Source organism: Dipodomys merriami, unplaced genomic scaffold (genome assembly GCF_024711535.1).
Source record: "Dipodomys merriami isolate MVZ:Mamm:240054 unplaced genomic scaffold, mDipMer1.0.p SCAF_186, whole genome shotgun sequence".
In the NCBI taxonomy this organism is placed as follows: domain Eukaryota; kingdom Metazoa; phylum Chordata; class Mammalia; order Rodentia; family Heteromyidae; genus Dipodomys; species Dipodomys merriami.
The window spans coordinates 901,806-908,421 of record NW_027203226.1 but is presented as its reverse complement, the minus strand read 5'-3'; the positions used below and the strand labels follow the sequence as shown (position 1 = coordinate 908,421).

At 33.9% G+C, this 6,616-nt stretch overlaps 1 non-coding gene across 1 annotated transcript; it reads left to right on the top strand.

Annotated features, from left to right (window-relative positions):
* Window positions 1-2,035: 2,035 nt before the first annotated feature.
* Window positions 2,036-2,141, top strand: LOC138830231 (U6 spliceosomal RNA). The gene has a single exon (XR_011372936.1). It is a non-coding gene; the product is annotated as a U6 spliceosomal RNA (small nuclear RNA).
* The last annotated feature ends 4,475 nt before the right edge of the window (window positions 2,142-6,616 follow it).

The window sequence follows — 6,616 nt, the reverse complement described above, 5'->3', positions numbered from 1 at the left end:
GCTACAATGTTTGATAAAAACTGTACTCATTATCTTGCACATGTAATTGTAACCACTCTGTTCAGTATTTTCACTGTAAAAAATATATATTCATTGTTAGAAAAAAAAAGAATCCAAGCTTGAATAAACTGTCCCTGACTTTTTTCGAGTGTGTTCTTTATTCATATAAAAATTGTCTGAAAACTTCTTCTTGAAAGTATTTCAAAAGGAAACAATGTGCCATTTGAAGGCCAGCATAGAACAAAAGGAAATAAACATTGTTTTAAAAGATTTCTTTTGTAAGGAAACAAAGACTTGGAGGTTTTAATTTGTCTTATGCATGGATATTTCACTATTGAGATGATTCTGTTGTTGCAGGAGTCACTTATTAATTCCTTTAGTCTTGTCCTGAATTCTCCAGCACAATTAGTATTCCAAAAAAGCAGGATCCAGTGAGTATGATCAGCAAAAGGAGCCTGTTCTCAAACCAGTGCTTTATGGATGGTCCCAAAGAAATATGTGCGTTTTTTTTTCTTGTTTGTTTGTTTAGTTTGTCCTGGTTCTGGAGCTTGAACTCAGAGGCTGGACCATGTCCCTGAACAAATGTCTTCCCTGGCCAACTTCCGCCAAAGCTAGGACGCTACTACTTGAGCCAAACTCCACTTCTGGCGTTTTTGGTGTTTGGTTACAGATAAGAATGTGACAGACTTTCCTGCCTAGGTTGGCTTTGAACTGAGAAAGTAAGAAAGCCAAGTGACATCAATTGTATCAAGATTTCTGTTTTGAACCAAGAAATACTAGACAACGTTTACTATAAAGCTAATATTTGACAATTTTTAAAAGAAAAGAATATGTCTAACAAAGAATCCATAACTTAAATAACTCCACAAATGAATCATTTTGGACGCATTTTTTCATCTGCTTGGGAAGATAACTATTGACTTCATAGATTCCTTTTGGGGAAACAGTCATATTTGCCTGTTGTCACTGGCTTTGTACACATGCATGCTATCCATGCTTCTAAGGGCCCTACATAAAGGAAGTCTTGAAATTCTCAACAATATTTCAATAAGATGCTCCAGCCTAAGGTTAAGATTTTAGGTGAGGACATTTATCAACACTCCTGATTCAGACTCTACTTGATATAATTTTTAATCAATAGTTTGTTTTTAGTTTTGCTCTTTGTAAATTCACATGCACCTATGAAAAATTGTGTGGCCATCCCAATAATATTCTCAAAGTACCTCTTAATCATGACTCATAAAAGTTGTATTATATTACAACAAGGAAAAATGCTATAAATAAAGAAAGCAATAATTAAATATTAATGATTACTAAAATAAAAAACAAAACAATTACCAGGGTTTTCAGTATTTGAAGTGTACATAGTAGAGTTTACTATTTTCTCATATTCCTGTACATTTAAAACTGGATAAAGCTATCAGTAGCCTTTAAATTTACTCACTAAGATTACTATTTATAGTTCATCTCATCATTTGTATGTGGATTATATCATTATTTGTTCATCACTAACATATAACGTAAAGGAGCCCTGAAGATTTAACAGAAACCATGTACTTAAAATCTTAACTCTTCACTCTGCTTCTTTACACAGTCTTTGCAACTTCTCATTAGTAAAGTTTCTATAAAATCTGAAATGTACATACTTACTAGTACATGCTACCAGAAGTATTATATACTTTATCAAAAAATTTTATGACCTGCCAAACAGTCTTAATTTTGCCATATATAAGCAAATCCCAAAATTAAACATATTTAAAATATTAAAACTTTTAACAAACGTTAACATTTGCTGCAATGATCATTATGACAAGTGCCTTTTGTAGAATAATTGAATTCCTCCTCCTACAAATCTCATGAACAACAAATATCTGGAATTATTTTGTTTTTGATATGTCAATCTTGACTTTATTCTTAAATGTGTGCTTATGTAAGCAACACATGGTTCTAAAATTTCACAATTCTTTTGAACTTATTTTTGTTGAATTGTCAAGTTTAAGAAAATCAATTACTCTTTATATATAAAAAATGTTTTGTGCTCAATTTGGCTGCACATACACTAAAATTGGAACATACAGAGAAGATTAGCATGGTCCCTGCACAAGGATGATACACAAATTAATGAATCGTTCCATATTTTTACAACAAAAGATGCTGGAAGGGATATGGCCAGAAGGGAGCCTACTGCATTCTTGGTGGGAGTGTAAACTTGTTCATCCACTTTGGAAAGCAGTTTGGAGGTTCCTCAAAAGCCTCCACATAGAGCTCCCTATTATACAGCAATCCCACTTTTGGGCATTCTCCCAAATGATCACAAACCAGTCCATACTAAAACTACCACCACAACAATGTTTATTGTAGCATTATTTTCCATAGTTAAGATATGCAACCAACCCTGATGCTGCTCAGTAGAAGAATGGATCAAGAAAATGTTCTCTCTCTCTCTCTCTCTCTCTCTCTCTCTCTCTCTCTCTCTCTCTCTCTCTCTCTCTCTCTCTCACTCACTCACTCTGTGTGTGTGTGTGTGTGTGTGTGTGTGTGTGTGTGAATGTACACTTACACAACCACTTTGGAAAGCAGTCTGGTGAGTCCTCAGAAAGATAAATATTGACCTTCCTTATGGCCCACTCATACCACTTCTAGGCATCTATCCTGAACAACAGGTACCAATATTCAAGGACAAATGCACTTCCATGTTTATTGCAGCACTGTTCACAATAGCCAGGATATGAAAACAACCCATATGTCCCACCAGAGATGAATGGATCAAAAAACTGTGGTAACTATACACAACGGAATATTTTCCAGCCATTAGAAAGGACAAAATAATGGCATTAGTAGGGAAATCAATCAAGCTACAGGAAATCATGTTGAGCGAGGTAAGCCAAAAGCAAAGAGACAAATGGCACATGGTCTCCGTGTTAAATCCAAAATGTAAGGTGATATGACAAAATTAACAACACTTAAGAAACCAAGAACTTCCACTCATCTGGTCGAATCGAATCACTACTAAATAACCCCATTCTGCTGATCATATGTGCACACTGAAGGGAAACCAGGAGGATGACACAGAACTAGAGGGAATCAGGGAAAAACATACAACAGTGGGATCCAACAGCTGCACTGGACATTGACCAAAATGAACTAAGCATCTCAATGTCACTGGAGGGAGGGAGGGAACAAGTGGGAAAGAGGGAACAGCTGACGCTATGCAATACAAAAGGAATATACATATTTCAAAACAAAAAAGTTTACATATGGAAGAAATAACTCTATTGCAAAGCTCATAGAATTCATAAATGTTGTAGACCATAATAGACAATTTGCTCCATCGAAGTTAGAATGTGTTTGTGACTTAAACTAAGCATCACTATCCCACAATATTTTGAAATTTGGGAAATTATTTAACCACTTAATCACAATAAAAACATTTGAAAAAATGATGAAGGTGGAAAACTAAGTTGCTCTAAAAAACAAAAAAGGAAAATGTTCTGTGTGTATTTGTGTGTACACACACGCACACACATATACTATATATATATATATATATACATATATATGTATATTAATTCTATGCCTCCATCAGAAAGAATGACATCGCTCAATTTGTTAGGAAATGGAAAGACTTGGAAAAAAATTATATTAACTGATGTAAGCCAAGTCCAAAGAAACATAGGCCCCATGGTATCCCTTATTTGCAATAACTAGTATATGTCTGGGATAAGCAGAAAAGTTGAAAGCCTATGTGTATATGACTAGATAAGTTGATGTTAAGCTAAATAACCCCCAAGATAGAGACACAAGTGTTTTTTTTTCTTTATTGCTGTTGTTTCTCACATATTTATAATGTATGACGTGATTGTTTTTCTTTTTTATACGTTCCTCCCCAACAGTATAACCCTGTTTTCACTTTATTTGATGTTGGTGCACCTGCATCTTGAATGTACACTTCTCTAATTTGGGGAGGGAAAGGGAAAAAACATGCTTAAATAGGAATACAGTTTGACCCATTGTAAAACAATAGATGCACAAGACATTATTTTGAAAAACGAACTTTACAATTTAGGCTAGGGACATTTGGTGGGGCTTTGGGGTATGAGGAGTGTACTTGTGGAGGTGTAAGGGAAGGAATAGTGGGGGAAAAACAAAGGAGGAGGTAACAATGCTTGATAGGAAATGTACTTATTACTTTGCTCATATAACTATAACCCCTCTGTACAGTATTTTTACAACAAAAATGTATAAAAATGTTTTGAGATGGAAGAGTTTATGAAGCCCATTTTACCCATATAATATCGTTAACAAAGAAATTAATGCAAAACACTGATATGAAGATATTTTGAAAAAGTGAGTGTGTATGCATTCCTGTGTGTTGGCATGCTCAGAGTTTGAAATCAGGGCTTCAACATCTTGCTAAGTCTTTGTCTCTAGATTGGTGAGTTACTATATGAGCTACATCTCCATTCCTGGCCCTTTGCTCTTTCGTTAAAATTTTGAAAAATAATCTCATGAATTTATTTTGTCCTGTTGGCTTCCAAATATTATCCACAGATCTCAGGCTCCTTAGTAGGTATCCTGAGTAGTTAGGATTACAGGTGTGACAAATCAGTACCAGGCTTTCAGAATAATTTTAAAAGTAGAAGAAAATTTACTTCACAGAGGCCTGTTTTATCATCTCCTAGTCTTAATGCATTTTGCAGTGATTATATGTGAAATTTTTCATTCTTGAATTATTAAAATACAGTAAGTGATGATATTTAAAAGATTTAGTACTTTTTAAAAATGATACTGGAACTATGGGACAGAAGAAATTTGCCTCTCTTTGGACCATAATTTATAATCTCAGCTCTGTGCATGATAACCCAATGTCACCAACACAGTCTGTGTTGAAGACAAAATGTAACAGAAAACAATTACCATGGGCAATAATTGCTATGTTATTATTTCTTGGACAGTATGGATATTGAATTGAGAGTATCAGAGAATGGAGAGAATTTATCTACCTTTTGTGTATTGCTGGAAGACTTTTGGAAAATTTGACTCATTTCCTTCCTCACTGTGTGTCTTGGGCCATGCACTTAGTGCCTTTAATTACAATTTTTCCCAACACTAAAATGGTAATAACATTAGCATTATAGCAAATGTTATCTTAGAATTAAGGGTCCTTAGAATGATGAACTCTTTTCTCATTCTTGTAGAGGCATTATCAGATGAGAGGAACTGTATTTTTTTTTGTTTGCTTACTTCCATTTATTCTTGAGTTTGAAATCTGAACTTCTTAAGACTGAAAGAAACCAAAATTAGACACACAAGCTTTGGAAAGAGCAATCAATGTAAAATAAATAAAATACGTATAGATATGTAAAAAGTCTAACTAAATTGTTATATAGTCTCCAGCATAAACAGAAAATGATTTAAGCAATATCATGTTATTGAAAATTGAAAAATGTTAGGAGTTGCTTAATTTTTTCCTTTTTACTACCTTGAATTAATTATTTTTGTATAGAGAGATTAAAGATGAGTTTAACAAGAAACTTGATTAAAAATGGACAAAAGTTTGAATAGACATGTTTTCCATAAACCCCTCTATATCACCAGTGGGTTTACACAGTTGTGTTTAATACAACTTCTGTGCTGGCTTAATGCTGTGAGAAGTCATTAGAGAAATGTAATTCAAAATTACTATGATACTACTTTATAACTATTATAACTCTTATCAAAAAAAATCAAAGGAACCAGGTGTGGTGGTAAAAGTTTGTAATTCCAAGCATTTAGGAGGTTGGATTTCAGTCTTAAGCCAGTCTAGGGTACTGAATATAGTAAAAACTTGCCCTTTATTACCTTTTGAATAAAAGGTAATCATGTTGGTGAGAGTGTGAAGAAAAGGAAATTTTCTACACTCTTCGTCAAAATCCAGGTTAGTATTCTCCTTGTAGAAAGTAGTATGCAGTTTTCTAAAGAAATCATACTTGAAATATCATCTGACCCACCAATCATGTGATTATTTCTCTCTGGGTAATTCATAAATATATCTGTAGTTCATTGTTATTCACATTATTCACATCAACAGCTAAGATAGAAATCGAAGTCCAGTGTTCACCTACAAACAAATAAAGCAAGTGTGGTACATGCACAAATATCTTTTTCTGTTGATCCCAAAGTACACACACACACAAACACTCCAGTAAGCACAGCCAGACAGGGTTGCTATCACAGCCTACAAGAAGTCAGGCAAAAAACAGAAGCTGAGAATCATTTAGCTGATAACTAATATCTTTTTTATGAGGCATACTCAAATGAGACTCCAGAGAGAGGATTAGAAAGACTGATCAGACTAAAATTGGTCACACAAAGATTGGAAAGTAGAATTCCTTGTAGAACAAATAAATCATAGAAAGCTTGTGCATGTAAGAACATGACAGAAGACCAAATTCCAGAAATGCACATTTTCTTAGAAGTCAGCTTAATCAATTTTCAGTGCAAATCTTTGAATTCTTAAATATTTGACCACATGTGGGAGAAGGTTGAAAATAAAGAAAATTTCATCACTCTATTAGGAAGTCCAATATCACATTAGGGAATAATCAAGCACAGATTTGTAATAAAAAGAGAAAAC